This window comes from Coenobita brevimanus, chromosome 74 (genome assembly GCF_032717465.1).
Source record: "Coenobita brevimanus isolate Jiangsu-jjx chromosome 74, ASM3271746v2, whole genome shotgun sequence".
NCBI lineage: Eukaryota > Metazoa > Arthropoda > Malacostraca > Decapoda > Coenobitidae > Coenobita > Coenobita brevimanus.
In genome coordinates this window covers 20,694,099-20,703,033 of record NC_137027.1, presented here as the reverse complement: position 1 = coordinate 20,703,033, position 8,935 = coordinate 20,694,099, and the positions used below count along the sequence as shown (strand labels likewise).

General features: G+C 41.5%; 1 long non-coding RNA gene across 1 annotated transcript; it reads left to right on the top strand.

Annotated features, from left to right (window-relative positions):
• Positions 1-406: 406 nt before the first annotated feature.
• Positions 407-6,733, top strand: LOC145407850 (uncharacterized). Its single transcript, XR_013898800.1, has 2 exons — positions 407-488; positions 5,983-6,733. It is a non-coding gene; the product is annotated as an uncharacterized LOC145407850 (long non-coding RNA).
• Positions 6,734-8,935: the final 2,202 nt, after the last annotated feature.

The following is an 8,935-nucleotide window of genomic DNA, read 5'->3' as shown; positions in this document are numbered from 1 at the left end:
TCCTCTTGGGCTTGGTTCTAGTCCTTATTACTTACTTCATAATATACACAATTTTCAATATAAGGGGGTAATTTTTCGGTGTGTATAGAGAGGTGTCTTCACCCCCTCTGAGCTCTGTAGTAACACATTTTGAAAATTACTTTTCCTGGGGGCTTGTTAAGGTTTATTAGTTGACTAAACACTTCGTAAAAATAAATAAATGTGAGGAATTTTTGTTTTATTCCTGATACTTTAATTAACACCGAATAAATAATAACAATAATTCTCTATATTGCAGTATATGACAGTCCCATCTGTGTCCTGATTGGCTAGCTATTATGACGTCACAAGCTCCGCCCCCTTACCACACTTGTGGATGCTGGGCCAGCCGCCACAAGCGTGGTGGATGTGGGAATTAGTGTGGACCCTGACATCGAGGTGGATGAACGCAATGGCTCCTTTCGCTCTGCACTGCATTTTACTGGCTGTTCTTCCTGCTTTGAGTTCAGGTACGGATATTTATGAAGTTTTTTTGAGACTCGTGATGTTAAGTGCCTTTTGAAATTTCGTTCAGCTCTTCACTAGCGATTTATTCTGTCCGCACATCGATATCCTCTCGTGTCTTATAGATGCAAAGTAACGTACGTTGATATGGAATTTTAAACTGACATTTCGTTGCATATTTTTCTCAGCGGTTTATTCTGATCATTGCACATTTGTATGCTCTTGCATTAGTGCAACCTGTTTCAGTATTAAACAATATAAATAACGCTCAATAGTGGAGATGTTTTATGCAAAAATATAATAATAATAATAATTACAACAACAACAACAACAACATCAACAATAATAATAATAATAATCATAATAATAATAATAATAATAATGATAATAGTAATAAAATAATAGTAATGATGATGACAATAATAATAATAATAATAATAATAATAATAATAATAATAATACTCCATCCATCCATCCATCATCCAATCCTACATTTCCCCCTGAGGAGCGTAGGAGCCCGGGGCTAAGCAGTTGGTCAGGACATTTAAGATCAGAGTGACCAGCCTCACTCATCCCTGAGTGGCATTACATGAGCAGTCAACCCCAACCACCTCTTGGATATAAACCTTCACCGGCTCAATCTGATTGGAGCGCAATAATTACTCACTAAACCACCAGGCGCCAATATTTGGTTATATGGTTACCACCCAGCGTGGTAAATGGTTTCCTGGTGTACAGGAAACCATTTGGCTTGTCACTCAGTGTAGAGTCACCCACAGGCAGAAGGAGGAGGAAAGAATGAAGGAACGAAAGACAGAAGAGGGAGTGTAAAGTTACTCGTAGGCAGAAGGACAAGGAAAGAATGAAGGAAAGGAAGACAGAAGAGGATGGAAGGAAAGAATAGTGGAGAGGAAAGGGCAGACACCCAACAGTAGCACTACATCGAGTGAGTGGATGGTGAGCACCCCCACCTACCACTAACAATAATAATAATAATAATAATAATAATAATAATAATACATATCTAAAAAATAGCTGTTACGAAGCCTACTATGCCACTAAGAATAATAATATACGTTATGTATAATATTGCTTGTTTTCATGCATTTACACACACACACACACACACACACATTAATTTCCTTTTTTTGTGTCAGTGTCATTTTTGTTTTTATATTTGATTATTCCCCTGTATTTTTTCACTTTACTATCATTATTAGTATTAGTATTACAGTTGATAAAGGAGTTTGGAACGGTGTGTGAAAGGAGGAAATTGAAAGTAAATGAGAATAAGAGTAAAGTGATGATTTTTTTTTTCTATGCGAGTAAGAAGGAACCAAAGGCTAGGAGCCCGCAAACAATTCCTTCCAAGAAAAAAAGAAAATACAAAAGTGAGCCAAATTCAAGATCTGTTCATTTCGAGATGCCTGGACACACTGCGTTTGAAAGACTGATCATAGGAAGTAGGAAATACAGACAGAAGAAAACAGTTCCAGAGTTGACCGGTTGCATAAATGAAGGACTGGGAGTGACGGTTAACTCTTGCATTAGAAAGTTGGACAGAAAAGGGATGTTTTGTTGCTAGACGGGTGCTATGCGCCCATTGTAGAGGTGGAGGGATGCAAGCAGATCAGAGGAACAGTGACAACGGAAGTAGCGATAGAAAAGACATAAAGAGGCAACAGTGCGGCGAAGACACAGAGGTTGAAGGGAGCTAGTACGAGGTTGGTAGATGGTAGGAGGATGAATATAGTTTTGAATGATGAGTTGCTAGAGGAGGTAGAGTATTTTAAGCATTTACGGTCACATGTTACTGTGGATGGAGGAAGAGATGCAGAAGTGAAGTTTAGAATAAATGAAGTAGAAAAGGTGCTGGGAGGAATGGAAAAAGTGTTTAGATGTTGTTCACTGAGAATGGAAGTAAAGAGAAAGCTGTATGAGGGTGTTGTGGTACCGACTACGTTATATGGGGCTGAAACATGGAATATGTGTGTAGCAGAAAGGAAAAGTTTGAATGTAATGGAGACGAGGTGTCTGAGGAGTATGTGTGGAGTGACGCTTATGGATCGAGTGAGAAATGATGAAGTGCGAAGGAGAACTGGAGTTGTGTGGGAGATGGCTGGTAGAGTTGAGCAGAGGATGTTGTGATGGTTTGGGCATATGGAGAGAATGGATAATGAGCGATTGGTGAAAAAGATAACCACATCTGATGTGAGAGATGTAAGGACGAGAAGAAGACCACGAATAGGATGGATGGACAGTGTGAAGAAAGCGCTGGAAGCATGAGGGATGTCTTTTGAGCAAGGAAGAGTGGCTGTGTGTGGTAGAAATGATTGGAGGAAAATTGTAAATGAATAAATAATGACGCAGCCCTGAGGGGATATTCTCCCGCATTTAATCTGATCAGTTGATCATGTCGGGTGTGGGCAAGGGGATGGGTCCATTATGACGTGGCAGGGGTAAACCAGCCCTGCTGTTGGGCCCTGCTGCGGATGTCACTGACTCCACTGTGCAGCTGACCCTCGGTGAGGATTCGTCCCTTCTTCCCTTGGGGCTAAGATGCGAATGAATGTGTTTGAGTGGATGAGTAAATTGGGAGTGTGTCGTCCCGTATTGGGTACCTCCCTTTCCTTGGGGAAAGCAGCCTAGGTATATAGCTAGATAGATAGATTACCATTACTACTACTACTTTTATTATTATTATTATTATCATCATCGTCATTACCATTCAGAACTCCATTCCCACCCTAGGGCAGGGTGAGGAGTTGCAGTGTCCAGACAGCCCAAATTTGCCCAGTCCAATGGATCACGCTTCCATTCACTCATTATTCAAGCCCCCAGAATCCTGGCTCTATCGGATACACCAAAAACATTCATCACGTTCTGTAGCTTCACACAAATGTATCTGATAGAGTCAGTCGGGACGCTACCACGTTAAAAAGGGGTGCCAAACCTAATCATGCACTTCTCCCCACAACATTCATCCAGCCAGCTCGATCTCTTGTCAGTTCCCTAGCTTCACCGACTTCCAAACCTCTCTTCCTCACACACTCACCCACCATATCTCTCCACCTTCTCCTTAGCCAACCTTGCCTCCTCCCTCCTTCAAATTCACTCAGATATACCTTTTCCACTACTCTGTTGTTATCCATTCTCTCCACATGACCATACAATCTCAGTATACTCTCTTCGATTCTGGTGTCCACCGACTTCCTCACTCCACATCTTTCACGAATCACATTACTTCGGATCCTATCCTCCCTCTGTACACCACATACATTCCTCAGCAGTCCTATTTCCACTGCTCTTACTCTTGACGTTTCATTTCCATGCCACACTATAGTCTCACATCCATATGTTAAAGTTGGCACTAACCGTGGAATGTAGAGTGACACACGGAATAAAAGTAGCTGGTACAATGAAGGCCTTGATAAACAGAGGCTTGAGTGTTGCAGCTGCACGAGGCTTACATGAAGGAGTGTTAGTACCATTATTATTATCACTATCAGTATTATTATCCTCCTCATTATTCCATATAATGGGGATATTGGAATCGCCCCTGTCCGTCCGTCTTTCCGTCCGGGCCTGTATTTCGTAAACTACCAAGTGGATTGGCTTCCTATCACACAGAAAGATAGAGTATGTGTCGTAGTTGATGCCCGTATAGGTAAACTTGCCATATTGTCTGTACTTCACGAGCTATGACCATATAAGGACAAATCTGTCTTGTTACCTCCACCAAGGAGGTTATGTTTTACCTCGCGTTGGTTGGTAGGTTTGTCTGTCTGTCTGTTAACAGGATTACTCTAAGTGTTATGAGCGGATTTTGATTATATTTTGTGAAAAGGTGGGCCATGGGCCAAGGAAGAATAATTAAATTTTGAGGCGGATCCGGATCTGGAGTATCCCGCACAATATCTCCAATGGTTCGCAATAAATTTCAATGAAATTTTATGGAAAGATGGGCCATGGACCAAAAAGGAACTAAATATGGGGGCGGATCCGGATCCTATATCCATCAATACGCATCCAGATCCTTTTTAATGGCATTGGTATTGGCGGAGGTATACGCTCTCTGAGCCCTTTCTAGCGTTATATTTGGAAACTTATTGCACGATTCTCATCATATCTTACAGAAAGATAGAGTATAAGCCCTGGTTTATGTCTTTATGTATGACACTGCCACATTGTAAGTACTGTATTTTACGAGCTATATCCAAATAAGGAAACTAATCTGTAAATAGCTGTATCTTGGAAACTACTTGCTGGAACGTCGTAACGTCTTAAAGAACAAGAAGCGGTGCCAAGACACAGCAAACCCGTGTCCGCAGTCATTTTAGTGCTGACGTATAAACACAACAGGATATCTAGTCAAAGATGTCACATAAATTAGGAGAAAATCGGGTGAAAATTGACGATTTTTAACCCATTTGAAATTTAGGTCCGACCCACCTGACATTAACCCTCTTACCGCTAACTGGGGGGTGACCCCCTGATGTAATGACGCATGTTATAGGATGCAAATTTGAAAGATGCACCTTTTGGTTTTTGTTTCATGTCGATGTGACGAATTTGAAAGGAGTTATGGTGAGAAAACGATTTTTTTTTTTTTTTTACATTTTTTTGGGCGTACCGCCTGGGAAATGGCCCAATTTGGCCCAAAATTTAATCAGGTGCTCAGAAGGTCGTAGCCCATCATCCCTGTTATTTTTGTAATAATCGCACACCTAATTTTCACGTAGAGTTAACAGACAAACAAACCAACCAACAAACAAACAGGCAGACAAACCGAGTGAGAAGTATAGGATACCAATCTCCGAGCCCCTCCCGGGCGGGAACAGGTAAAGATTGTGTACGAGTCCTAATTTATGCCTCCATATATAAATGAAATTTGCATACCTGCTAATGCATATCTATATATTCCTTACCGCATGATGTGGATACGTCTTTGGTAAAGGCTTGTTATTTTAACTGTTACCATCATTACTACTACTACTGCTACTACTACTATCATTATTATTACCACTCACTACTATTGTTATTATTACTATTAACATTACTAAAATCATTGTCACTATCACTACTATTATTACCGGTACCGTATCACCACTGCAACTATTATCATTATCACTACTACAATTTTCATCGCTACTGTTATTATTATTATCACCACTACCATTATTATCATCAATACTACTGTTGTTATTACCACCACTGTTATTATCATCACTACTACTGTTATCACTACTGTTATCATTGCCACTACTATCATTATCACTACGATTATTATTATCACTACTGCTATTATCATCACTGCTACTATTATTATTATCACTAGTATTTTTAGCATTATCACTACAAATGTTGTTATCACTACTGAGGTGATTATTGCGATTACCACTACTATTATTATCATCACTCTTACTATTATCATTATCACTACTGCTGTTATTATTATCATCACTACTACTATTATTTATACTTCCTAACCCACAACAGGTAAGATCTTGCCCGTGTGTGAGCCCCATCCCTGCTGCCGCATGGGTTTAGGCGGCAGGTGTTACTGCGACTTTTTGTCCTGCCCCTTGTCCGGAGAGCTCTCCACGACAACGAAGACGACCAGTACGACTCGAGGTGACCCCAGCATCGGCAGTGTGAGTAGTGGTAAAGGTCGTCGTGAAGCCCCCAGTGGTCGTCGCGCAGTATGGCAGTCGTAAGCAAGAACTCGGCTCCATTATCCTCAACAAGAACGACAAGAACACCAACAAAAACAAGAATAATAGAACAACAAGAATGACAATCAAGAACAAAGAACAAGAACAACAATACCACCACATCATCTACAGAAACAACAAAGTAGAAAACAAGAAACATACAACAGCAAAATAATAAAAAACCGTCAACAACAAAAACAATGACAAATATAGTCCTTTCACCGTAGCTTGGCCCAGATTTTCGTCCTTTTGCAGCTTACTTCATGTAGCACAGTGGCAGAATAAGACAATGCTATGACTATACATCCCTCCCATAGCACTTCTTCGTGACTAGCAATTTGAAGGGGTTAATGAGGGCTACATCTCCTCCCCCCCTCGTTCCAAAATTCCCTCCTGCGCTTAATAAAATCGCTTGGATGTGATATGGATTACATGAATAGGTAAAAAAAAAAAAAATGTTTCTCTCTCTCTCTCTCTCTCTCTCTCTCTCTCTCTCTCTCTCTCTCTCTCTCTCTCTCTCTCTCTCTCTCTCTCTCTCTCTCTCTCTCTCTCTTGCCGAATATATTGTTCAGAATGTGAAAGGCCGTGTCTCATTATCCTGTGTGGTGTGGTGTGGTGCGGGTATTACTGACTGGTGCGGTATTATCATGTGTGGTGGTGTGGTGTGATTGGTACTGACTGGGGTGGTATTATCCTGTGTGGTGGTATCGTGTGGGTATTACTGACTTCTGTTGTATTACCCTGTGTGGTGTGGCGTGGCTATTATTGACTGGTGTGGTATTATCCTGTGTGGTGGTGTGGTGTGAGTATTATGGACTGGTGCGGTATTATCCTGTGGTGTGGTGTGGTGAGGGTATAATCGAGTGGTGTGGTTTTATCCTGTGAAGTGGTGTGGTCTGGTGTGGGTATTACTGGCTGGTATTACAGACAGAGAAATCCAGACAGCAACAGCCCCCTTGCTACATTCAGGCTGTGTGGTAAAGACTTTAAAAGGCTGGAGGTCATAGGAAGAGGGAGAGACTGACTGAGGGCGATAGTTCCTCATCTGACATACGGGAAAGATGATGGTGATGATGATGGCGATGATGATGATGATGACGAGGAGGAAGAGGAGAATGGTAATGGTGGTGCTGGTGATGACTGTGGATAATGAGAAGAGGGGGAGGAAAAGAAAAAGAAAGGTATTTGTAGATACTCCGTAACACCTCTTCTTTAGCAATTTAATATGAACATTACACCCCAGTTTTCTTCTATATCTTAACGCAAATTATGAAGGTAGTTAAAAGATATACATAACATACGATGGAATAATAACATGGAGTAGGTAAAATGATTTGCCAAAGAGTAACTGTTACGAGACACCTATGTTGTTCTTTCTTTCTTGAGAGCGAAATAGAGGCTAGTTTTTGCTGATCTTACTGAATGAGATTTTTCCTATTTGTTTTGTTTTCTTTTTACTTCTCTCGTATTACACCATCCATCCCTTCCTTCCCCATTCCCCCCTTCCCTCCCTCCTTCCCCTTCTCAGTAGTAGTGGTAGTGGTATATAGATGTTGATGCTGTCTGTGTGGCCTAGCAGACCCATCGACCACAAACAAGCAACACCTTCATGTGGGAAACTGCGCCTGGCCAGGGTGGGAACAGGGTCCTTCCACACGGCGAGGTGCAGGTAATATGAAGCAAGCATAACCCCGAGAGGATGAGCTGTCTATAGGATATGTATGAGTAGTAGCGTCAGCCCAGATTGTCTACTTGGTAAATGTTGTTGAGTTCCCCGCATGGGAGTGTTGTGCAAGGCCAGCTGTGTATAGGAGATATGTATGAGTAGTAGTGTCCGCCCGGGCTTTGACTACTTGGTAATGTGGTTGAGTTCCCCGCCAGGGAGTGTTGTACATGGCCAGATACCAAGTCACTGCCATGGTAGTACCTCCCGGGACGATAGTAACCATGCAGCTACTACCTTTTTGGTGGGCTAACTGGTGCTACACATTGCCCAAGGGTGACCCGGGACTATGCAGGGCAGGGGCGTCCATCTTCCCTGAGCTGGACACATCACAAGGCCGCATACCTATGATGTGTTAGGTAATGATGAGGGGAGGCGTGGCTCAATCGGTAGAGACGTGGCCTGCCGTTCTAATGGACCCAGGTTCAAATCCCCGCTGGGGCAGGGAACAGTTTAAGGATTTGAATTTCATTAAATCAAGCTTTAGTGATCTACCAGAAGACCCGCAGACATATCGTAAAAATACCCCCGCTAATACAAATACACCAGTCCTGTATGAGACAGCCCTAGCATGTATTCAATATGGACGGTGGGTGTTGGCGCCGAAGTTGTGACATGTAGAGGTGTATGGTATGTAGGAGGACTGTTGGGCCTTGATAGCAGGCTGTGAAGCCTATGCCCAGAGTCGAACACAAAAAAAATAAAATAAAATAAAAATAAGCAAATAATATTTGTTTTACTCTAATTTGGCCCAGATTTTTTTTAGTTATTTTGTAGTATATTTCACACTCTACATTCCTTCCACAGCACTTCTTCATGACTGGCATCATATTCTGGTGTTAATCTCTTGTAACAGCTTAGAATTCAAGACAGAGAGATGGCAGATTTAGGCCAATTTAAAGTGAAAATGGTATAATACACAATGGAGTATAGAGGAAGGCAAACAACAGTAGGAAATCCATTATACTTTTCTTTATAATGCAATATGTTTTTCAAATTATTTAACTAGAACCAA